This window comes from Helicoverpa armigera, chromosome 26 (assembly GCF_030705265.1).
Source record: "Helicoverpa armigera isolate CAAS_96S chromosome 26, ASM3070526v1, whole genome shotgun sequence".
Taxonomy (NCBI): Eukaryota; Metazoa; Arthropoda; class Insecta; order Lepidoptera; family Noctuidae; genus Helicoverpa; species Helicoverpa armigera.
In genome coordinates this window covers 626,110-652,805 of record NC_087145.1, presented here as the reverse complement: position 1 = coordinate 652,805, position 26,696 = coordinate 626,110, and the positions used below count along the sequence as shown (strand labels likewise).

At 34.7% G+C, this 26,696-nt stretch overlaps 1 protein-coding gene across 5 annotated transcripts in view; it reads right to left on the bottom strand.

The window, feature by feature from the left end:
- LOC110380960 (transcription factor EB) overlaps nucleotides 1-26,696 on the bottom strand; it is a 116,024-nt gene that overhangs the window by 44,857 nt on the left and 44,471 nt on the right. The window contains exon 1 of one of the 5 annotated variants that reach the window (XM_049849775.2): nucleotides 22,782-23,071. The exons of 2 other annotated variants lie outside the window; for them this stretch is intronic. The gene's annotated coding sequence lies outside the window, so the exon portion shown is untranslated. Of the gene's footprint in view, nucleotides 1-1,819; nucleotides 1,995-22,781; nucleotides 23,072-26,696 lie in introns of those variants that run through there. 2 more of the 5 variants (XM_049849773.2, XM_049849774.2) reach the window with 2 other exon arrangements.

The following is a 26,696-nucleotide window of genomic DNA, read 5'->3' as shown; positions in this document are numbered from 1 at the left end:
CAGCAATAAGGATTCTGAGAGATCTGGTATCAAAGATTCAACATTTGTTTCTAGAATTGGTATGAAGAAACTTTACAAATTGGGATTGTGATAGAAGATGACTGACAGTAACAACTTTATTTTTATATCACGGAAGCCTAGGTGTTCTTAAAGCTTTGATGAAGATACACCAAAAGGGTCTTCTAGTAGATCATGTAAAAGGGTAGATTATGTGTTAGTAGCACATGAATAATACCGTTCCCATTGGACGTCACAACTAACAAGATATCAGTGACGACACAGCAGAAGATAGGCAACGTGTTGCCAACAGCCACGTCACACAACAAATTATTATTAAGCTTGTGACGTCACAAGGATTGTAAGATTATCGCAATACAGAACATTACAGAGATTGCAATCTGTTTGGCCACTAATAAGTAGGTTATATCTTTTTGTTTTGTGATAAGAGTGTTACTGTGATTAATTTGTGATTTGTGGAGGAAATGTGGTTTGGTAATAAAGATTTAATGAAATTCTTTCATGATTTTTTGAAAGTTCTGCAGACACAGGTAGATACTTAACTTAAAAATATCATACCGTTATAAAACGTGGGTTTCAAAAAGAAGAGGCTTTTGTGCTATTAACGTTATTATTGTGTGTGACCAAATAGTGGTGGTGATTTGATGACGACATTAAAACCTGTAGTTTTTAAAACCAAATTTATAAGGTGATATATCTTTTATGTTCAGTACCACCCTGTTCATTTTAAATAACTAATATTACTCAGACTTTATTATACCAATCTTACAGTCGTAAATCTCAGGTACTGAAACAGGAAATCCTATACAATTATTGTTGTTAATGTTTTCAAGTTAAATTGCGGTGCGTTTCAAATCACTTTTCTCACACATTTTATTCAGGTGGCTTAAGACGAACAACCAAGCTACAATTTTTATTGGGTTCCTATTTTGTTTTAATTGCATTTCCAGTAAAAGTTACTATTCTAGTCAAATTAATCTTACTAAAATTCATCTCAAAATAAGATCCTAACAAATATTCCCCAAGATCAGTAAATGACATCAAACTCAAAGTGAAACTCAAAATATTTATTTGCATTTACTTTACTAGAATGTCATAAAAGCCATCGCCATCTTGTCCCATCTCGTTGGAACAAGTGAGCGTGAAAAGCACCGTGACAGATCACGCCAATACGAGGCTGCGTGTTGGTGCGTGAAAACCATTCATGCTTATACTCACATTCCATTACTGCAGGAAATCTAACAAGAATCATTTACTCCCCGATGTGGTAAATTTTTTTAGACCAAAAATCTTGTTTCATGGAATGACAAATTCTAACACAGAACTACATTTTACCTCTAGTATGGTAAGTCTATCTTCACATATGAAATTCATTCATGAATGGAATAAGAGTGAATAATCGGGAGAGGTTTCCATAATAACGGGGGTGTAAGATGAAGATGATATATAACATTTTGTAATGAACTATGCCATGTGCCATTTCAATGTGAATTTAGCTGAGAGTAATATTCCAAGTTAAATAGAACCACAAATGTAACTAAAGCAACGGAAAGAGTTAAAAGGGCTTTAGCGTCAATAGTCATAATGCTTTCAGACACAATTGTTTATTTTAGAACACTAGACAACTTCTTAAATGAAAACAATATTGGAGAATTACCAAAAGTTACTACAAAGAAAGGCGAGAAACATGTGGTTCTTGTCAAACTTGGAATAACGCCTTAAACCTAATATCGAGACCTACAACCGTACGTAAATACAACTAAAACTAAAACTGATGAAACAAAATCTCATTATAATGTACCATTCAGTATACCACGAGCGACTCCAGCCAGTGAAGCGTTTAAATCCGAAACACACGATAAAAACACACTCGCGTAAAATAGTACATGTATTGAAATCACAACACTAGTGAATGGGCATAGAGATGCGCTACGTCGATCCACGCTTAGAACCCGAGTGGGACTGATTACGGCGTCGCCATTATCGTGAAAAAAAAAACACAAATAAAAGTCAACGCTATGATAAACCACAGGTATCGCCAGTCGAGGACAGGCAGTGCAAGTGGACGCACGTCTGTTAACTACTGATAAAGGCTCCATGTTCTGAATGAGGATTGCTTTTTTGAGGTCGGTAATTTTTTTGTCCAGTTCTCGAATTTAGTAAGTCCTTGTCCAATTTTTTGATTTGCTTTTTTTCAATACCACTCATCTGTTGGATGATTGGATTGAACGGCAAATCTGAGAAGTGTTAATGAGTTAGTCGCGACAATAGTTACAGATCATCAAGGTCATGTAGTAAAATTACGTTCCGTTGTTTTTCCTTCAGTTCTCACAAACCGTAGTACAAATAATAATGTTTAGGTACTCTATGTACTTGTTTACGTTTGTAAATGAGCAATGTTAGGTCATGATTTTTATCGCGTACTGAAAGAATTTCATATTTGTTTCGGCGCATTAGCTCTGCGTAAAAACACAAAGTTTCGCATTCTTGCACTAACCGTGGTGTCTATATACCGAGTATTTCTATATTTCAATCAGAATTTGAATCTGAGGACAGAATTTGGGATAAATCAGCCAATTCCTTTACCAACATCACTATGTGCTAAGGCTATTGAAACATTAGGTGCTAAAGCACCGACTATAAATAAACATCTATCAAACAAAATAGACAACACCGCAATATGACTACACAACTCTATTCATTAATCTTTTCTAACAACACGAGCAAGATTTAAAGAAAAAAAAACACAGGAAAAATACAAGTCCTTATCACGAATTTAATTATAGCTGTAATCACGTAACATGATTACAGAGATACAAAACTAAATCGGTATAAAACATACAATAGTATAATGTTATTTAAGTAATGGAAGTGTTACACCAAGGTCAAGTCAATAGTAAATCATGGAGTATTAAGATTTTTCTTGTCAGTACTTTATCTTATATGATTGTAATTGTCTCACAGTCAGCTAAAGAGATTTTAATGTTAATGGATCTAGTATTATTGGATTCATTACCAACACATTTAACATCAAATATGCTTTTCTGAGATAGTCAGGTAAAGGATGTGCGTAAAGTGTAAATCCACGTGTCTTGTTGCCAGGCTTACAAACCTACGTTAAGATTAAGCATATCTTGGTCACTAATGACTGAATTAAGAAGGAAAACTTCTTAAGATAACCAGGACTGTAAAGTCTGAAATCGCCAATCCGCCTTGAAGAAGCGTAGCAAGCATTTCATGTAAAGTGAAGTGGGACAGTAAAGAGGATATCAAGCACAATCCTAGCTGACTAAAAGTCGGTACATATCTGACGGAAAATGTGTCGCATATCCTCAGTTCCGCAACTCCAGAACAGGCAAATACACAGTAAAACATTCAACTGAAGATACGTTAATGCATCTATAGAAAAAGGATTCAGAAAGACAGTTACTCCTATCAGCTGGAAGCTATCAACTGTCAAATCTGTTGTCAATATTCTGAAAATCCGTGATCGTAGTAAATTGAATAAGCACAAGCTGTTACGGCAATTATCCGTCCTTATCCGAGCTCATGAATATTCACGTGCAGCACAACAGCGAGCTATTTGCGGCGACGCCTGCGTGCGCGCAAATCGCGAACCGATATCTCGATATTTATAGGGGTGTCTGCATTTTAAATGGCTTCTAGTTTTTCATGAAAAATCTTTTGCAAATCTACAATGATATATTCATCTGCCTAGAGCGTTTTCCTATTTTGGATTCGGCTTCCAGTCGGGAGAAACCAATGGTCACCTATCCTCGGACTGGTCAAGCGTCGCATTGGTTAACCTAATGATCGTTCGATTTATCCATGCGGCTGTTACTTTGCCACGTGCTCTTAAAAAAAGTCTTAAGTCTCAGATTTACAATGATCATCATGTGCCCTAGCCTTTTCTCAGCTATGTTCGCCGGCTTCTAGTCTACCCGGATGCAGCTGAGTACCAGTGTTTTACAAGGAGCAACTGCAATCTACAATGTTAACATCATCTACAATGATAAATTAAGAATTGTTCCAATTTCTAAACCAGAAACGTGAAGTTTTCTAACAGCATGTGCAAAGTAACTTTCAGCAATTTTCCTATTAACCTAAATATAGTTGCTAATGGCGCAATACAATGAAATTCACCCACTTTTATCATTTATCATGTAAATATATAAATCATGAAAATCGTGATCTTTATCACTGTGTGCGATGATTGCCGATATTTTTGGGTTATCTTTATATTTAACATGTGTGGTTCATATTAGATCAAGTGTTATGATACCATCTTGTGTTACGTATTTGATAGATTCTTGGTAATCGTAGTTAAAATTGTATAAGCTTTTGATTAAATTATTTTCATTTTACTTATCAACTGACAGTTCTCCGACAAGTTTGGCAATTTGTAAAAGTTTTTTTGTCTAGTGTCCCCAGCAAGTTCACAAGACATATAATATGTTCTTCAGCGAGAGCATTATCCTTTTGCAGTTCATGAAATCAAGATTCCTGAGGGAAAGTTAGGCGAATCAAGTTCTTACTTCATAATATCTTTTCGTCAATGTTGTAACATCAAAGTGAAATTATCCGATATTGCCTATTTCATATTCAAATAAAAAAATCATGAAAATCGTGATACGAGCGGTTAGCGGTGGGCACCAAAAGTGCGTTTATGTCGTGGACTATCAATTTGTAAGTTTGTCACACGTAAGAAATCAAGGATTCGGGTTGAGGCTAGCTGTCTATCTAATAGTATTATAATCAGGTAATTTGTGTATTGGATAAATGTCTTGTGAAACCGGTTATTTATATTACTGTTAGGTTTTATGTCTTGGTTGTAATTGAAAATCATCATCAACGCATTTGATATAATATTTCCAAATGATTCCTTCTCTTTATGAGATATTTATCTGATGATGATATTTATCTAATTTTGCATAAGGGCTTATCCCAATGTGTTCCATACCATTCCTTTTTTATCTCATGTCCAATTTTAGTTTAAAACTTCTCTATAATTTGCATATTTTCTGTAAAGTATTAGTGGTTTTCTATGCTGAAAATCATTTGATTAAAGTGATTGTCAACATGATTTTCATCCTTGAAACAGGAATAGACATTCGCTGTAATAAAATGTATTGCTTTTTAAATTACTGTCTAGTTATTGTTTGTACAATTAACTGAAACTAGTTAGAATCACTTTATTGCATCATTCCTTTGATAATAAAAGTGTCTACTGACTAGATTTTTACATTTATAATTTGACTTTGTAAATCTGAAGATTGTATTGAAAAGAAACAACTTATTCATATTTATAAATTAAATCATAGTTATATTGCAACAAGGTTTAACTTTTTTGCCACTTGTCTATTTTATTGAGTGTACAAAAGAAGTTTTTACCTATTTGATGACATAACAAGTCTTTAGCGAAACTAGAAGACCTTTTAAATGTAGTCACGTTTGTGACATAAGTACGTGAAACGGTACCTCACGCCGCTATTGTGGTACTAATATATAATATGAAACGGTGAGTCTGTTTGTCCGTTCAAAGTAGCTATAGTAATAGAGTAACTTCGGAAATAGTGGACACACTAAGAAAGGTAAAAGTGACGTGTTCTAGTCTTTACTGTGGTGATTATACATTTTTATTAGCTGTTCATATGGTTAATACTGTAAGAACAGTAATTTCTAATCACAAAAAGGTTAGATTAGTTAAATATAAGAATAAAGATGTAATCAATCATGTTCCACGTGCCCCTGAATATTGTCAAACCATAAAAGATGAAGTATAAAACACAGAACCTCAAAAAATACAGACAGATCCGGTTGTATTTCATCGTAAAAGATTTAAGTCCAATCAATACAATAGAGTATTTACTTGCACTGAGCTTCTAAATATGTATATATTAAAGTAAGTAGTTCTATATGTAAGTGTCAAGAGAAGCGATAAATGATAGCGTTAATGTTTGCTGAGCTTGTCAACTTATGTTTGGTTTGCGGAAGTAATAAATATTATTAGAGAATCATATATCAGCTGGTTATTTTGCTGAGGTAAATAATGAGTTTGTTCAAATAGAAGTAGTTAATGAAAGCTTTGTTACTGGCAAGGCAACAACTATAACTGTAGAGGTTATTGATGGCGAAGGGAATCATAGGAATATTAAAAAAGTATTCAAAGATGAAGAAGCAGCAACAAACAGGGCTAGACTTCCATACTCCATAAAATATGAAGAAGGATATTAACAATAATACAGAACAATTCATGCAAAACGAGCTAATAAACAGCTAGCAATTTTTCCTAGTAATTCAACGTTGTTCAAATACACCTAACAGGAAATTTTGCAGAAGGTATTCTCTCCACAAAAGCACAAACTTTGTGGCTGTGCGTATTGGTTTTATTGTTTTTTACCTACAATAGTCATTTCTAAATATTTCACACATCTTCTATACTTGCTGCATTTTCAGACTTTATAGGGTCAAGACCGTTATTTCGTCAGTAAGTTTTTCTGGGCATGTCTAATACATTTTAATATTTCTTTTTTATCTTATTGGGAAAATTATGGTAGTCATCTATATTACAATTATGGTACTTCTATAACACTTGACATGCCACAGTCGTCTAATAGTATTGAGTCGTGAAATGACGTCACGTGCGCAGGCGCCGTCTCCTCACGTTCAGGTAAATAATATTTGCCTTGTGCCATATTGTTCGCTTCTTCTTATGAAGTTCCACTATCTTTGTAATTTATGGGGAGAGATACAACTGTATGTTTGTTGTTATATGAACATTGTTCTGGTTTCTTTTTTCAGTGTTGATACTGCAGTCAGATAGAATTTGCAACTGGATCATGGAAAGGCTTGTATTAGGTAGATAGATCTCATCGACATCATCATCATTTTCTACCTAACAATCTGTGAAATAGCGGTCATACGCAGGATAATAAACACGTAACTTACGTGCCACTTTTGACAATAAGATACCTTCTAAACGCTACATGATTCAGAAAACAGGTCACGATAAATGACGGATTAAGGAAAAATGCAGCAAATAATAAACTTAATGAATTATTTAATTGCATAAAGCCTCGAGATAATAAAATAACTCTCGACACAGATGCAGTTATCGTTCAAAGGAGTCATGAGAGACATGTAATCAGTCAGACTGGATTTAATCTTACATTTTTAGGTCAGACATTTGAGGTTGTCAACAGATTTTTAAGACAATCGGCAAAGATTGCATCTGTTCGTGATAAGGTGGTTTACATAAAGATGTTAAGTCTCCAGTGCTTACGAAATTGTTACTTGTGTACACATTTATACAAGAGGTTAGAGTCCTTCTTCGTACTGTTATCAGTTTATACAAATTAGCTTTATTCCTCAATTCAAAAAGGTATGTTCCCTTACTTCTGCCTCTTCTTCTACTTCTATCTGTACGATACAGTCGAGTCCTGCTAATCAGTTAATAGGATACCAAATACCAATGCTTCAGAGGAGCCTTTTCCGTTCATGTTAAGAAGTTTCTGGACTCTTCGTCTTATCAGGTTCTTGATCTAGTAGCGAAAATGGGTTGTTAGAGATTTAAAAATATTTTAAAGGTTTTCAAAGTCCGTGTTCTTTCATAACATAAGAGTATGTTACAGTCGTAACCGTATTGTATAAAGCATACTATCTTATCTTTCAGGCTGCCAGATTGCAGTGATCCATCACACATCAGTGACAAGGCCTAGTTGCTGTGCAAAGTTTTCCTAACATTATGTAACTGAAGAATTTTCTTCAAAACCCGTCGCAGAGATAAACATAGCTACATTATTAATAGTATACAGGCTTAATTATATTTGGCACAAAATTATAGCAGGGTTCATATTTTGATTGAAGCTAAATTCAAGGTCAATTAGCTTGTCAATAAAAACTTTTTGCTAAGACTTTGGACTGCTCATCATGAGGATGACGTATGAGGAAAAGGTCCAGATCAAGCTGCTTCGCGTCCGAAGGTCATGTGAACAATAACCCATATATCATATTGTGCACGTGTTGGTGTTTGTGAGACGGAATCGTTTCCAGGGTGACTTTGATCGGAACTAAAGTAACGTCTGAATCGCGTCGAATTGCAAAATTGTTTACTATTAAGCTTTTATTGGTGGGACCCGTTTTATCAATTTCATGTCCATTTCTCCTTTTTTTACATTCATCTTGTCATGTAAAATGGTCAATACTGAAATAGCATTCCTACCCTTATAATAAAATCTTCACAATCTATAATTTGTATGATTTCATTCATAAGTGACTTCGCTGCAAAATCTCAAATATCACGAGTACGCCCACTACTATTCTCTCACTATTAATAACTACAAATCAATTACTATCAACCATACGGAAAGCCTAACAATTAACTGTAATTTGTTGTTAAATCAGCATTTTATTGATACAGCCTCCAACTAATTATTTGAACTAATCTTTGCAAGGCATTGCCAACAGCCTTGGCTGCCATTGATAAAAAAATGGCGACAACAAAAGTTGGTGACAAATTCTTAAAGTAAAGGCCCATCCTTGACTATTGAAATTTAGTCTGAAAATTATAATAAAAACTGTGAGGCCGGGCCGACCTTAAGCCAAACAATTATTCATGTAAAAACAAAGCTTATCGCTCCATTTACCGTTTATTGTTAGGATTTAAATGCTGGCCGCGGTTTCCGCGTCAATTCAGATTCCTTATTTTCCATAATCTTTGAAATAGTTGATATAGTACTACTACAAATATGTGGTTATGTGATCTTGACGTGACTGATCAATTCAGAAGCGGGAACGATTAAGGCTGATTAAGTATGTGTTTTACAGTGTAATCGATGACCACCATTGTCGTTGTTACTGGGTGGTCCATTCTAATAAATTGATGCAAGTAGCATACTGCTAATATTGGTTAATGATATAACTTTTAACACTGAAGCTCTAGGTCTTTCAAAATTTTCGGCAATTATCAAAGAGACACAAGAGTCTTTATCATTTGACTCGATTCAAATATTTCACTACTAGTCTTGAGCATTGTTATGTTGTAATGCATATAACATCACGTTTGTTGAAAAAGACAATCAGTCAGTAGATCTTAATGTCAAGGAGGAAAACGATGATGATACTAGTACTAACATTGATACAGAACCAGTAATATATAGGGCTCTGCTCAACGCTAGAATAGACTTTTCTAGAGCCATGCAATTACAACGACAAATAAATATAAGTATCATAAATAAGACAGAATGGAAGGGAATCATTACGCCGGAACTAATTTGCCCGTTAACAAAACCAAGGTTACGGTGACTGTTTAGCATGCAAGGCACGGACGATGCATAGATTACTTATTAATTTCGTTACATCTCTCAGAAACAATAGCTTTCAGTGACCAAGGTGACGCTGAGAAATCTTAAGAAGTATCAAGATTAAGATCCAAACGTTAATATTCATCTATTTCGAATTTTGATTAAGACAGAACAAGAGAAAATGCAAAAAATGAAATCTTCAACCTTGTTTATCACTTATCCAAGTACACCGATACTCTTTTTGAGAATACACGAAACAAAACGACCTTAACCATTTGTTTTTACGGCTTAATTAATGAATGAATGTCCGCGGAATTCTTTTGAGAATGAAACGAAACCACCAGACGTCCATTGATGGCATTTTAATGATGAATAACATGGTAATCAAAATTTTATGAACTTTAATTATCTTAATTGTTGTCATTTTATAACATATTTTGTGTTTAATGTAGTGTGCAATAACATATCGTGTTTCCTCAATATAACACCAAATTAGTTTTAAGATAAGAGTCATTACTTTGTTGTCAAACACTGAGCGCATTTTTGTTCACAGCTCTATCTGTGGGGACAGCTACAGTTGTAATTCAAAGTCTAGTACTAGCAGCAGTCTTTTCATGCAAATGCATGTCCATCCAAAATTCATTGGTGATGAATTGGTCCCGTTGTATCAAATCGCCATCAGGCTAATTGTGCGCAAACAACCATTGCGCAAGTGATCGCCGCAAATCGGGGACAGTACTATTACGAAGGTCGTCGAAAGTGGAGTCATTTGGGGCTCTGACTCGCAATATGTTACTGACGGTCCCAAACCCGTCATGGGCAACAGGTCGCGATGCAAGTTTGCTCGATTTGTTTTAATATATTTCCTTTGCTATGTCTGTGTGATAGATGTGTTACGAGTGTAACGTTGCGTATGACAGCTTCCATTTTGTTTTTGATCGCTTCAAGTTCATCTGCTTAGAATGCTGTTTCTGTTTCATCAGAAGTCATGCTGTAGTTACCCGTATAGAACACCATGTTAAATTCAAAGTAATCACTAGTTACCGAGGAATTATCTAGAAAAATTCAATTAATCTATGAAGCATATCCAGAGCATCTAATATCTTTCTTATAATCACAAATCGATTTGATTTCGACTATCGATTCGATCAAAGATTATGTCACTATATGGTGGTCTGTGATACCTATATCTTCCATTCTATAATTAGAAGCTTATTTGAGCTTTATTACAGCTATTGAAGTATTATCAAACAGATTGGCGGTTTTAGTAAAAAACTTTGAGCTTGGTTCGGTAAAAAACATACGCAGGAATTTCCAACGGTTAAGTTTTATAGCCTTACATACAAATCTGTGTGTTATGACGAAGTAAATTAAATATTATTGATCGCTATATAAATTGGCTGTATCAAGATGATAAAAAGCTGATTTGTTAATTAAAGCTTCAGTGACGCCATTTAATTATTAATGATGATTTCAATTATCGTTTGTAGGTGCGATAGGCATTATAATACAAATAACAACGATAAAAGACTCGAAGTTGACAATAATATTTTTTACTGCAGAGCTGGCAATGGAACGGTAATTTCGCCAGCTTGAAGCTGAAGTGAGGTAATAAAGCTAGCACTCGTTATTTATATCTTATAAGTTATTGAGCCGGCATCAAACCTTCACCTTAAAGAAACCGGGCCAGTTGACAGCGCAGCCGTAGCGGTGCACACTACACTTGTTTTGTGCAATCAATGGCGTGCGCAGAAACAATGTCGCTAACGATACGAGATATTGACGGATTGAGAACTACGTAAGGGAGTGGTGAGATTTGAGAGTGAAAATATAATAATGAGGAACCAAGCGGACAGTAAATTATACGTCTTGTAGATACTAGATCAATTCAGTAGCAATTCACGTCTAGAAGTTGCCTCAGGAAGGACCGGAATGGTGGTAGCTCTAAGTACGTGAACTAAAAACTTAGGTCAAATAACAATTTGATTGAATCATCATGCGAGATTTCTCCACTTATTGATAGGTCATGAAACAAATGGCAACATAATTGAAAAAATACGATTTCAAGACCTATTTTCGAAGCCAGACAAAACTCGGACGTGAAAGTGGAAACGCGCTAAAATATTTCGCACGAACTGATTGTGAGTCAGTGTTACCTAACGCAGTTTTTACACTTAACTGCCTTATTATGAATACTAAACTCGCTTTTTTCGAGATTTATCAATTATTATTATTCCAGGAACTTACGGACATAAAATGACGCACACACTACAGTAGGACTGGAAACTACAATTCCACAGTTTGGAAAAACCTAAGTTTTGATGATTACTCTTGGCAAATAACTCCATAATATTCATAACACGTATATTTTTTCAAATTCTCAAACCTTGGGCTAGACAAGGATAAGCCAATTGTCATGTCTAAAAATTTATAATTAATGAAGCAAAAGGTACATTCGAACTCATCATAACATAATTCAACAAATCTTCCATGTTTTTTGTAGCGTCACGGCTTATCAAACGTAATTAAGATAAATTAGTTATAAATAATAGAAAAAAAGACAAGAAGAGCAAGGGTGAAGACAAACAATGTGTTATAAGCCATGAGCGCGACGCGTGCAGTAACGCCCCTTATTTTATCAAAAACTCTAGTAACTACGTCACCACCAATGTTAATGTAATTACAATATTCTGATAAACAATTTGTACCCGAGTCCAATGCTGCACTGCGTACAACTGATACGTCAACATCATAATGAATTATAGTTATCATAATTAACTTGTAATTTATTATCAATTGCAGGAACCGTATTAAAGTCAAATTGCTTTTATTTATCAATTGCTTGGTCGTTTCAGTAGCTTTCTTGTGTAATGTTGTTTATTTTGTTAAATGGCATACAAATGTCGGCTTGCTTAGCAACAATGGTAAACATTCCTTGATTACGGGTACCGGTAACTTAATATGCAATAATATCCATAAATTGTAAGTAACGTGAGCAGGCATCGGTAATAACAAGGTATTGTACGCAGAACCAATTATAAGAGATACCGATAAAGATACAGATAACTAATAAGAATTACATAGTTAACTCCTTGGAATCATGCATCTTATGAAGATATTATAAAAGTTACTGATGCTTCCGCCGACAGTGAAATCTATTTCAAATAATTTATGGGTTTAAAATGAAGTATGGCCAGTTGTGATACTAACCAGACTTAGTGGCGGTGAAAACAAACACTGCTTAACAGCCGGTGTGTAGGTGAAATTAATAACGTAAACTTTCTTAATTGAGTGAATCATGATGTAAAAATTGGAAATGATTGGAGATTGTACATTGGTTAAAGATTGATAAACAGTCAATTTCTTTTTACAAATGAAAAGGTAGAAAATCAACTGTGAGTGTTTTATTTAAATTAATAGATACACGAAACTCTAGTTTTCCTGTAGCTGCAAACCTGTCTATCTAATCTGCATACGTAATCGTTGTACGTGTTCGAAAGAATACATTTTCACATTCGTGTAACTTAATGATGTTATATGTATTTGCAAGTATTCAGAGTTGTTTTACTTATTCCAATACAGAAACTATTTCTTGACAACCACGTTATTCTATCTTAAGTTAACACGTGTAATTCTAATCTACGGTTATAATAAAATGATGAAGGATAATATCTGTCATTTTCCACCCACTTACGAGTGTGAAATATAGTCTTTACGTGAGCTTAGTTAGAATTAACCGTCTACCATACTAATGAAAAACTAGGATCTTGTTCTTCGTATACTGAACCAAACAAGTGACAAAATTAGCAACTTCATTAGTACATTCTTGAAAATAAGTGGTTCACACGAATCGTGTGCAAGACAGATCATCAACGAATAAAAAAACTACGCATTGAATATTAACGTACTAATTGTATTTACTGATACTCGGAATGTCTTATAAAAGTTTGTCATGACTTTGGGCCTAGTTGAGTACCCTGTGGTATTCCGTCTTTGGTACAGCATGTTATAAAAACAAACAAAAGCCTTCATTTTTATTACAAGTCACCCATGAGCTTATTTCACATTCTTACTTTCTTATCTTACATCTGAGTACCAGTTGCAAGTTTTTTTTCTAATTTGTATGCATCAGCCGAGTCGGTTGCATCTGCAAATTCAGAGTCAACGTAACTTGATTTCCGTGACCCAAATATAAAGAGGAAAGTCCTTGCGGGGTGAAACTGGGAGGTCAGAGCAATAATTATAAGGTTATCGTCGTCTTCATCAAATCTCAAGATGTTGATGGTACAGGAAAATCTAGAAATCGTGCATACCGGCTTTTTTAAAGTCGGGCAAGTAAGTCTTAATCTTTTTACATTTATCTCAGAGCAGAACTCGCTTATGAGTTTTGAATTGTTGAGTATTATCATTTCAATTTATTTTTGTTATTTACCTATTGTATTTCAAATCAAAACATTACTAAAAACAGGTTTTAACACCATTAAAATTTTAATGGTCATTCATAAAAAGATTTCAATTGGCAAAATAACCAAAATGTAAGTTTTATGAAATAACAACAAGATTAGTACAAGTTCTAAAGATCCTTTTTTGTATTAGCAAGAATCGACAGAAATCAGTCATTGAGCAAAGGTCACGCTAATCGCAGCCGACAAAAAGCTGATGTAACGAATTTCGTATCTTGACAATGGCTCGGTGAGACTGAAAATACAAGATACTGTTTTAGTAGAAAAAATAAGCCTACTTATATTGACAAATACTGGAAAAATAACTGTGGTTGACATAACTGAATCAGAGATGTTAAATGAAAGTGTAACTAGACCACATGAACTGAGTAAGTAGATGTTAATTGTAAAGAAAGATTTTTATAAACTTGTTAATGATAAATGAAGAAATAATTCCTGGATTCTCGTATTATTTGAAAAAGGTACCGTGGCCCTAGTACATAAAGGGCTCCAGGAGTAACTAAGGTTCGATATTTACAGAAGAAACTGTTCACTGTAGGTTTCTGTTGAGACAATCGTAACATTAAGATCATACTTTATGTACCTAAACAATGTTTAATAAATCAAAAATTATAAATAATAATACTAATGGTAACTATGGAATTCGTCTATTATCCACTGTTATTTGTACACGTTTAAATGATTATACTTAAATCAATTCTAAAGCAGTCTTTTATGCCAGATAAAGCCACTATTTCAAACAAGTAGGATCATTACAGTATAACAAATATTTAATTGCAGATATGACATAATTTTATTATTTGATACGAAACTTTCTTCAACTATCATTATCATAGTATGGGTACCTATAGTAATTATCTTAATCGAGTTTTATCAGGTCTTTGCTTATCAGCTTTAACGTAAATTTCTGTAAAATTACCAGTACTGTCCAACTTCAGTCTATAGTCTTCATTTTCATTGCAGTTCTTATAACTACAAAAAGTTTTAACGTTTCATGTTTGCCCTTGACCAGAAACGCTGCGATTGGAATAATTAATTACGAGAAAAAACAAACAGTCGATGCAATTACACAGAAATGTTTTCAAGTAAAACATTGTATAAAACAATCTTTGTAGAAGTTGAAAGTAAAGGTGAGAGAATGTAACAAAATTCTCTTCTAAATATCTTAAGAACACATTTGACTAAGATACGACTTAACGACTACGATTCTAACAACGATTTTGTTTCTTGTTTGACAACTGAAAGTGGTTCGGTTATCGTCATAGACGGTGTAACCTACCATATGTGTTGCAGCCTCTCTCTCTCTACCCTTACTCACACATAGGACACGTAAGAAACCAATAGCTGCTCCAACTGACATTTTCAAAATTGATTTTGTATTACAAGAGCAATAAACATCCTTCGTATTCAAATCAAAGGTTAAAATAACAATAGCCTATAAAATCTGAACACCAATCTCTACATGTATTAGAAAGTTGAATCATAACAAAATTACAGACGACATTATTCAATCACATTATGTTAATGATTACAATTTGGACAGACTTGTAATTAATGCCGCCAAAAGTACTGTTATCGTGTCTATCAGCTGTGATTCGTGTTATGTCAAACTTGTTTACAAATGGTACTGAGGTTAAGTGACTCGCGCCGGGCGGTATAAAAAGTCGTGGTCATTGAACAACGTATGTATGTATATTTACTTCAGTGTAATGTGTGGTTCTAGAAAAGTTTCATGTTTGTTGCAGACGATAGCTTTATCGAAATATTTAGAATGCTTTGTCGTTCTATCTTTAGTTCTATCGACTATTCTAACATTAATGGATGCGATAGTACTAAAGCCTTTTCTAACATCAATAACAACATTAAATTCATCAGAATCGTCATTTGACAATAAATCCTGCTTGGCTGCACCTGTTTCATTCTTTGACATGTGACAGATAATAACGGCTGCCTGCCAACTGAATCCGTTAGAGCTTTAGTTCAATTTTTATTATGATCCTGTTTAGCATATTCAATGAGGATTAAATAGTAATTATAAGGATTATTCATGTTGAAATCATCTGTTTTGTATTATGTTACTGTTTTCTGGAGCTGAGTAATTATCTAGCCCAGTTTCTTCAAAGGGTTTGTTCCATTTCCCTAAAGAAATACCGAGTCACACCAGGGTTTGATATCGAAATAGCAGAAGCATGTTTTCAATATTGTCTTTGTCCACTTTACCATACAACATTCTAACACAAAAGCCATCACAATTATCATGGTCACTTTCCCCACACCATGCCACACAATGGACACATAATCAAAATCAAACTAAATTTCATTCTTAACACATACAATTTGTTACCAATCGAAAGATTGCAACTCTTTACAAAAGTTATTGACTTTTCCGCAACAAGGTACCGGCATGGTGACACAGGTATTTGGCGAAAGCGCCCACAAGGACATGCGTACGCGCAGCCAGGGTGAACTGTGTCATTGACATCCGTGCAGAATTTTAATATTGAAATTAGTACTGTAATGGGCCTTTCGACGGATTTAAAGATTAAGTTAGATGTTGGAAATGTTTTTTGGCAATTTTGATGGGAATTTTATGAGACATATTCATCAACTCTTTTTGACTACCGCTTGTTTTGTACCAGGATCAAAATTATAACTCTCAGAGTAGGAGTCGACAGTTCAGCTGCTAACCAATCGAGTGACATTGCTAGTTTTACGTGGAAACGACAAAACAAGAACGACTTATATCCCCAACTACGGTAAATTAGCAGGACGCATAAATCTTCTTCAGAGCTCCCGGTCACAAAACGTGACTGCTAAGGAGTAGTACTGGCAAATCATACGCATGATTGAAATTAGACGTTCATATATTGAGAGACGGGTTAACAACCTGCTGTACGTTTTTATCGAGATAAAAAAATCGATATCTTAATGCAAATTGTTTGCAGTACTTCGGAATTGATTAAGGCTTAGCTTGTGATGGACGGTACAAATGTGCATAAAAAGATAATGGGTTGGATGCTAAGGTTGACAGCAAACGTTTGTATTACTCGTGAGTTCAATTCAGTAGTCACATAGAAACGAAATGTTCACACACATATTAAATCATTGCCTATTGAGTCTGAAGGAAAAATAACAATCAACAATCTTCAAGATTTACACATTGTTTCCAAGAGGCGACAATAATTGATCCAGTAACAAGATGACAAATAAAAATCCAGAGAAATCAATAACAGACGCAGATGTGTCAACGAGACGTACTCTACTTAATTGAGAGATAGTTGAATCAGTCCTCGATCAAAACGCGTCCACTTCCATTGAAATATCGAGTGCAAAGCGGATGGCTATCAAAACCGGTATCAGACATTGTTTCATATATAACAGTATCTGTTAAAACAACATCTGTAATGTTTCAGGATTCAAATTTGTTATTTTTCATTTTATCTTCAGCAGGATGTGTATTGATAAGAGCGGTCAGTTGAAACTCAGCTGCTGGATCAAACTAGATTTCATCATCGGTCAACGCTACGTTTGTATTCCTTTTAGCAAAGAATGATACATACATGTGGATCAACAGTTTGTCATAATCGTTAATGAATATTGCATTCTATTTACTATTGCGCAAGCTTGATTAGATATTAACATACATTAAACTATTGCAGGTGGTTCAGGGGAAATCCAAGTCGATCATATAACTATATAAATATTATATAGTCCTTTTTCATCACAAGATGGATGTAGGAGTTTAGCTATAGCTCATATAGAATATTTTATGTTTAAGAACCCGGCAGCCAGACGCCAGACAAAACACAATTAAGAATAACACACCTATGTATATCTAGACTAAATCAACTGTCTATCAAGCATATTTATTTAGCTCAACACGTTTTCCTCATAAGTTCTGCAAATTATTTCCATATGTGAAATGACCTACATTAAGGACAGGCAGGATAATACAATCCAATCGCTTTGTAAAAGAAACTATATAGTAAATTCTTTATACTTTAGTATATTTGAAGTTTTCCTTATATGGGGAGTTAACCTTAGCTGTAGCTGCAATAATTTGTCCGTTGTTAAAATCCGGTGTATGTAGAGTTAGGTATCCTTTCACATTTTAAGGTCCAGTGACAAATTCACTTTTCATGTTCGTCTGTAGGTCAGTAACGAGATCGTGTGAAAGATCTGGTTACTTGAATGTGACTGCGGCGGTTTTGATATTCCGCGAGACTGGTTTTAATTCGACAATTATTTGAATTAAAAACGCGCTCAAAAAGTTGAACAGCCTAAATGAAGTAGGCCAGTATTTTATTAGGATGTTTAATGGATCCACAAACTCGTATTATTTTTTATTGCCTATTACTGGGAAGTATCTCAATTGTTTATTTATAAACTACACAGTAACGACTTCTTCCGTGCAAAAATTCCCTTTTCTGTAGAATTAACGGTTTCCGTAATGAATCATCATCAATCCACTATTAAATATGTTGTGGGTATATAGGAGAATCTATCTGTATTTCATATAAATATTATTAGTTAACTGGTTGCCTAATTAGTTAATAGTCAAACAAATTAGCGGCACTTTGATTTAGAATTGTGATTTCAATTTCTATACCTAGCTGTTTATGACATTTGTTAATTACCTTTAGTTCACTAATGACGACATGGTCATTGGGTAGACTTTTAGATTGTCAAGCAGTTCTGTTTACTGGTTTTTTAGTTGCTTCTATAGCATAGCAAAATCTTGGCACTAACGCAAACTGCATCCTCAAGTAAGTCTAGACCTCCTTAGATACAATTTACAACGTTACATTGAACCCAGTCTCATATCCATAGTTTCCTGTGCAAGGGGAATAACGACGCCTGCGCAGATATCGCGAATGATTCACAATATGGCCGCCATTTATCTGCGGCGCAAGTAAAACTCGGCGTTTGCGCACTCCAATACATTTTCAAGTGGAGTTAATCGATTTCAGTGGAAATGCTGTGGCTAATTTTTCAAAAAAAGATTCATTGGACTTAAAATTGTGTTACAAAAGAGGCAAGTTTTGCAAAAATGTAGTGCAATTGTCGTGTGTACTTTGTATTTGTAATGTTGGTGTAGGTATTAGCTTACTAATCGACACGACAGTTAGTCATACGATATGGAATTAACCGAGCCAGCCACTTGCAAATAAAAAAGTGTAAAATTTATTTAACGTCATTCGTTCCATTATAATGAAGGCTGTTTTTAAGAGCCTCTCTAGAAAACTATAAGGAAACAAATTGAAATTGCGTGTATTTTTTTCCATGTAAAAACTTTGAATCGAAACCCAAGCATTAATGTGTTTAGCTAGATTATCAACCATGGTATCCGCAAACAATACACTTAAAGCCTTCAATGATAATGATAAGGTCATAGTTGAATATTTTGGTGTATTATTTGTATGTACAAGCTACGAAGTTCACATACCAATTACATATAACATTACACGTATTTTACAAACTTTTTGCTGATTACAGAGCTGTGGGTCTCACAGGAGATATGACAATGTCTTCTACGGTTATTTCAACTTTCATTAACAAAACAATTAACAGTATCACACGACGTATGTTACACATGAAGTATTGCTGTTAGCTATTACCCCACATATTCAAGGTTGATAATATTATCGTGAACTAGCTTTAGCTTGAGGCGTTGACTGACACAGAGTCCTTTCTCAGTCACATCTTATGTAAGAGACTGGGGTACGGCAAGTCAATAAATAATACTATATACTAGGGTATTCCCATGCAAAAACGTATAACATAAAACACGAATAACTAGAAGCATTAAAGTTGAGAATATAAAAGAAGCTTCTACTAATGACGATAAAGAAGAGGTGTTAAGTATAAAATAAAGGCCACTTAATTTTATAACTCTGTTTATGGATTCGCAACCAAAAACAGTTACAATAACTTAGAAATTAATTGACAGTTCACGTTAAGTAGGTCCTTTCCGATTCACTTCTAAACAAGAATAACATAGAAGAATTACAGATCTATCTAGAGCAGCATTAGTTTCGTAAATAAAGTTTTTGTTTCTGACCCAAAAATTCTTCAAATAGTCAAATCAAAGTTCCTGTGTCAAATCATTAATCATGCAATGTGTATGTCAGTTCCAATCGAGACAAAGTGCTCTAAAAAGGGCACCTGACTTACGATAAACTTGAGAACAGGTTACCTGCAGATCATAATCAATTGTTTACACTGACTTACTGTGGGTCAAGGCTGCCGGGAGGTCGGACTGTGTAACATTTCTTACTTCTAGCGACAATTTTAAGGGCGTCAAATGGATTTTTACTGTCTTCGATATAAACTTTATGGACAATAACAATCTTAATGAAAGATTTTATGTTTTTTACATTGATGTTTTTGTTTTGCGAAACCATGAACGGCAATTTTATGTTTTATTCTGAACGACCATTAAGGTGAATGAATAAATGTACCTGTCTAACTTTTAAGAGTTTTTGGTTTATTAATTTTGCTATACCATATCGTATTTACCTCAATAACCATGTTCGAACATATCCTTATTGGAAGTTGGCTCACTTTCTACACCTTTTTTCGAATTGTTACGATATTTTTTTCCAATTGGTCATCGCAACATAGTGGTTTTGTCATTAGTCCAATATTATACTACTTTAGGAATGAAGACGTTTACATCTTTGTTTTTCAAATTTAAAATAAAATAATTGAGAACATGCAGAAGTTTATCCTTATTCAAGTTGTGTTAGAATTTTCCGTCAGCATTTTTGGATGAATTGTCTCAACGCTGTTCTTTAATTCTTAAGTTTTGAAGAGGAAGCTTTCCATCAACATCATTAAATAGATACACCATCACAATTAGAACAGTCGCAGCCACAAGGCGACGTGTGTAATTATATAGCTAATTTAGCTTGTTTAGATAATTAACAGTTAGCTCTAGTTGCCGAACTAACATGGCCGCCCTAGTGTCATGTCGCTAGTTTTGGTTGTGTTTGTCAAGCGTGCTGTTTACACGCAGTTTTGTTTGGGAATATTTTTGTTATGTGACTGGCCTGATGTTACTTTTGATGTTACTGATGATTTGAGGCCTTCTAGATGTATAAAGGAATGTGAAGAATGAGGTCTACAAGAACACTAGCCTACTATAAAAGATGAAAATGAAGCTATCCTTATTCATGCACGCATGAAGTCTTATGGAAAAAAGGAAGAAGTTATTCCTGATTGTGTCTCAAATGACATCTTATCCTGAATAGCAGATTATTTGAAAAACCAAAAAGACTATGCAGCTAACTGCACAATATTATAATAACATGCATTTAGCACTGAACCAGAACAATGAATTATAATGCCTCTGTTAAACAATGAGTTATTTGTCGAAGTAATTATACTAATTAGAGAGTTAGCAGCCAGTTAAACGGCAAAACGCTGACAGTTTAAAGTTATTAACGTATGCATACAAACCTGATGATATGGTTGTGTCATTGACTGATTGGAAAGTCACTAAAGTTATTTGCAACGCTCGAATGGGTATAAAGATAATTTGGCATACATACATTGTTGATAGTGACGTGACGAGAATGAACAAAAATACGGCGTGTGCAAGAAAATATTTACGAAATAAGAGAGTGATGGAAGTTAGTGTTTGAAAGCAAGTTTTAACGGGATGCAGCAAAAGCGTTAAAAATCGATTCAAATCAAAAATTCATCAGCAATTTTGCAATTTAATATGGGGAAAATGTAAGAATATCCAGTTTCAACATTTTTATGAAAACGTGAACACAATAGTAAGAATTGAATTACAAGCCGGCAAAAAACGTACCTGAGCCCTGAGAAACTTTTGATAATGTACTTCAAGTTGATTTACTGAATCTATCGCACACACGTGTTTCCACTATAATATACACAATTAATTTCATCACTATGTCTGAGAAGAGGAACCGTATAGTCATGTTATATGCCGTTTATTTTTAATTCAGTTTGACATTGCTAGTTTTTTATTTCATTAAACACTTATGTTTGTATATTAAAATGTATAGTTTATTTATATTCTTCGTTACTGTTATGGTTTTCTCATCCGGGCTACTAGAGATATACTACCGTTCCCAATATGTTTTCTGTTGGCTTGCTTTATAGTGATAGAATTTTAACAATATCGCCATGCGAGTAATGTTAAATTCCCATCTCTTGTACCTAAACAAAACAATAGATAGAATATTGGTTTCGACTTTAAAGCGATTCCATGTGTTGTTATTTGCATCATTATCATCACATGTTGATGATAGTAATACCAATTGTGACGTTCCAGTAATGACAGGTTATAGCATACCATAAGGTCTTGTTTGTGACCTTACTTGCTTCCTATGAATAAATCATCATTTTGGTATGTGTAATCTTCATAGTAACAACGACAATCTCAAACAAGACTTAATGTTTTATTATAGTCATTGATGATGAATGAAAACTTGTTCTTGTAGCTGCCATTTCAAGTATATCGTACCTTGGACGGCTTTACGGATGCAAATCAATTTCATCTAACCGTGAATCGTCAAGTCAAGATAATTGAACGCCATGTTTATTTGCTTAGTTTAATTAGTACCAGCACGATTCGCAAAAACCCAAAGAAACTTGAGAAAAAAATACGTAACGAACTGTTGCTGCTTATTCATTAGCTCAATGTTTGAGTAATACAAAATATCCTCTTTTAACCCGACCTTAACAAATCAGCCACTTCAACCAATTACTGTAACACCACTTGTTTTCATTCAACCCCGTTTATTTTCCATTGATTATTGATACAACACTATCAGCAGTTGCTCAATTATATTATCTAAACCTATAAAATGATTGTTGTTCCATTGTCATCCTTAAAGTGAAGACATAAGATTCAGGCGTTTGAAACATCGATCAATTTACAAGCAACTCTCATTGACAACTAGGAGCTATTAAAGCAAACGTAGACGAATTGATTACTACCATAAACGACGTATTTGCTCATTACCGTTTGCTGCTACGAGAAAATTCGTAGTAAGATCTTGATGATCCTACGTTTCCTCAATTGGTAAATAAACAAAGCGACTCGATTGTTACCGTTCGTCCTAATCCTTAGGTGCAATCCAATCGTGTCACTAGTTCCTGGACACTTGTTCACAAACACAGTCCATACCAATTGTTTGTAATTGGTGGCCACTGATTATTTACTCACAGAAACACGTGGCGGTACAATTTATCGCGGCACAGGGCGTGCGTTCGCGGCGGCGTACTCAGTGACACTGACAGTATTCCACGCTATGGTCGTGGATCAGAGCCGGCGCCCGCGCATACTTATCACTGTAATCAGGTATGTAGCAGGTAAATTGCCTCTGAAAATATATATAGATGCGTGATGCAATCGCCATGCCTGCTCTTTACCATCCTTCTCAGAACATCGTGGTTCTGTTTGGTTTGATTTTGTTTATATTCGTTTTGAGGTGGAAGCCAAATCTGTTGCCAAAAGTAATCGTGCGTTGAATGCAATGAAATGGAAAGTTGCGCCAGTAAGGTGCGGTGAAGGTAGCAGTTTATTACAAACTGTAATGCACGAGATAAGGCTCTTCATTATAAAAATATGGGATGAATACAATACGAGATTCAACCTAAATACAAATAAAAGTTAATAATGTTATATTGTTTTCTTTTTACGACCTTACTTTATGGGTGCACTTTAACTAAGACTTAGTCCTCGGTGAATAATACTAGTAGTATTATTTGATATACTTCGAGGCCGATATCAAACTGTGGGAAAAGCTAAAAACCTATAAGATCATTCAATCCAGAGACATTAGACCCTTCTCAAAACAAGGGCACGCCTCCTGCGTCAGAGAGTATCGGCTTGTACAAGTATTTCCCCTATATCAAATATGCAGTGATTATAGTTTTATTTGCAGCCTTTACATGCAGATCACGTCTGCTGTCTACGTCGCTTTCTGTCTGCCAGATGTAGATTGTAAACGATACACAATGTTAGACATCATACTGAATTTTGTCTAGTCCTCGCACATCTTCGTTTTGCTTTAGAGAATTTTCAAAAACTTGTTTCTTCTACTTGTAATGACGGAAACGTAGTCTTCGAAGATAAGTACAATAGCTACGCAAATATTTCTTCAGCTAATGATTACAATGCTGCCATCAAATGAGAAGTAAATAACACATCATCATAGTCCCACAACGGCGAAGACCTTACGAACCCAAAACGATCAAGTGCTCAAACATCCATTATCTCAATTGTTTCAATACGATGCGCGTGCTGTCCTCGCGTGTCGCCCGTCGATTATTAGGGCGAGCACACACGAGCGGCTGGATTGAAGATTAAGTGTACACTGTGTGGTCAATAAGAATATGTTAGCCTTGAGACCCCTTACGAACTTCGTAATGATGTCACAGCGAATTCTGTAGTAATCTTAATTGCTGATGATATTTTGTCAGTATACACATCGAGATTAACGATGGTTACTCTAGTTCTTATTTGTCGGACGACTACATCTGGCATTAGCAGTAGACGTTAAAATTGTAGGTCACAAATTACTACCACGATGAGTCAACAGATAGTATTTCACATAATGGGCAATCATATTCATGAAAATTCTTGTACTGTTGGGTTCAGTGTCTTGTTCTACCTACTAAGTAATTGAGAATCAAGGCAAACGTGAAGTCCATAGTTTCATTTGTTTTGGATGCTTGCATTGTTCTTGAATTTTGATTTGCAACAGATAGAATAAAATTTGTTAAATTCAAGCAATTCATACCCCTTACAATCATGCCACACAGCCACGTTTTCGCTGTCTGACACAACTTTCCACCAGCCCAGGTTAATTCCACTACTACACTATAAAACAATAAAGGTAACCGCATAAAACATAATAAAATAAAACAATATAGATATTTAGGTATCGTACCACGATTTCGTGTATTACGGCAGTGATATGTTCGTCATCGCATGACATCATTGTAATACGATCGATCGTGAAACAATATACTGTTATTACGATGTCACTTTTATACATGGGAAGTAGGTAGCTGAGGTTTTTGAGACGCCATTTTAGAATTTGGATCAACATCAACGTCAAGTCCTCCTATAGTTTCACCGTCTTCTTTTTCCCTTATAAGTGCACGAAAAAGAGGTCATGCTGAAAGGCCCGAAGTAGCTATGATTTGAGAACCAGTTCCTCTTAAATATTGAACTTCTACCAACCCAGAGGAAAGCGTAGTTACGATTTTGATGGGCGGCCGTAGGGCTTAAACACTATGTTTATCCTCGATGACTTACTTGCGTATATGTATGTTCATCATGACTTTAGCAATACTTGTGCTAATGCAGTTGACAGGTTATTTGATCTGTTTATCGCTATTATACTTGATTTTATTACTCATCTGAGTACCAAAAATGACAGTCATTTGTAGGTGTGTGTTTTTTGCACAGTTTGTTGCAACCGGGTTTATGGTGTTTATCTTTAAAACAGGATCAATAGGTGTGAGAACTGTATAGGTATTATATGAAAGTGAAAAAATGCGTTATTTTCTAGAAGGGGTTTTACGATTACCAATTGCGGAAGGTAAACGAAAACTTTGGTTTGAAATTTCCTCTGGGCTTTACTGAGGTGGTGAAATGTTTTTACCTTCAAAATTAAAGGAAAATAAAAAAAAACCTATCTACATACGCGACAAATACATATTACAAAATATCATATTTTGTAACATTCACAAATTAACATTCAGTTTGATAGCCATAATATGTACGTAATATTTGGAAAATAAGGATAAAACGTCAATTGGAATTCACCACAGCATTCACATAATGGAAGTTAACTTTTTTACAACAAGCTATCCTTGATGATTTGTTGATTTCGTTTTGTGTTGCCACGCGTTCTCAGAAACTCTTGATGAAGCCAAAAAGTTGAATAAGGATAAGGGATAACATTCTCAGTTAATACAATGAGAAGCATGTTAAGTTGGTTCATGTTTCTGGGTTGGCTCTTTTACATAATATAGAGCCTATAACTGATATTAATTAATGCACAGAAAAAGATACTATCAATAAAACGGATACACTCGCAATAATAATACATACAGAAAACTATTTAAATAGGAAATTCTTCGTCGATGTCTTTGGTTCGGTGGATGAAGAGTACCTAATAATATCGACCACACAAAACATTAAATCGATAAAAAAATGTTCCCATTGCAATACCTCGAAACCAACAGACCTTTTTCACCCATTACACCTTAAGCCCAACAATTGGAATTTCCTGAGCCTTTTCTACGAAAGTTTTTGATCTATTTTATTGCTAATTGTATCTGAACAGACAGTCCATATGTTTACATACAGACTCGTTATAGCATCGCGAAGTGCGACTGAGAGCTACGTCATCGTGACACGTGTAGTGAAAAATGCAGGTTATTGATGTACTCGTAACAGAGTTTTATTTTAAATAACCTGTGATTGAACTATGCAGTTGTATGGGGTTGTATGAACGAACCCTGGTAGGTAAAGAGATAGACAGAGTTACAGCCTAAAACTCCCCTTCCCAACACGTCTATTATTGGTAGATGGGAAATTATCAAATGATCTCGGTGAGTAGCTGATGAAAATTCTAGAATAAACTGCAAAAATCTTCTTACTTCACAACATAGTGCCTGAAGCCCTTGAAAATGTTTTTGGTTAAAATGAAAACTATCACCTCACGTGACACCGCAGTAATTGAAAATGCCATAGCACCCATCACGAAAAAATAATCTCAAGTGCTCCTAGACTTATTTTGCCGACACGAACGGCAAACTATAATAGATCCAATGTTATTGTTCCCATTACAAATGATTATTCATTGACACTTGGAAACTATAACAACACTTACAATAGTTTATCTGATAAGATCCGATA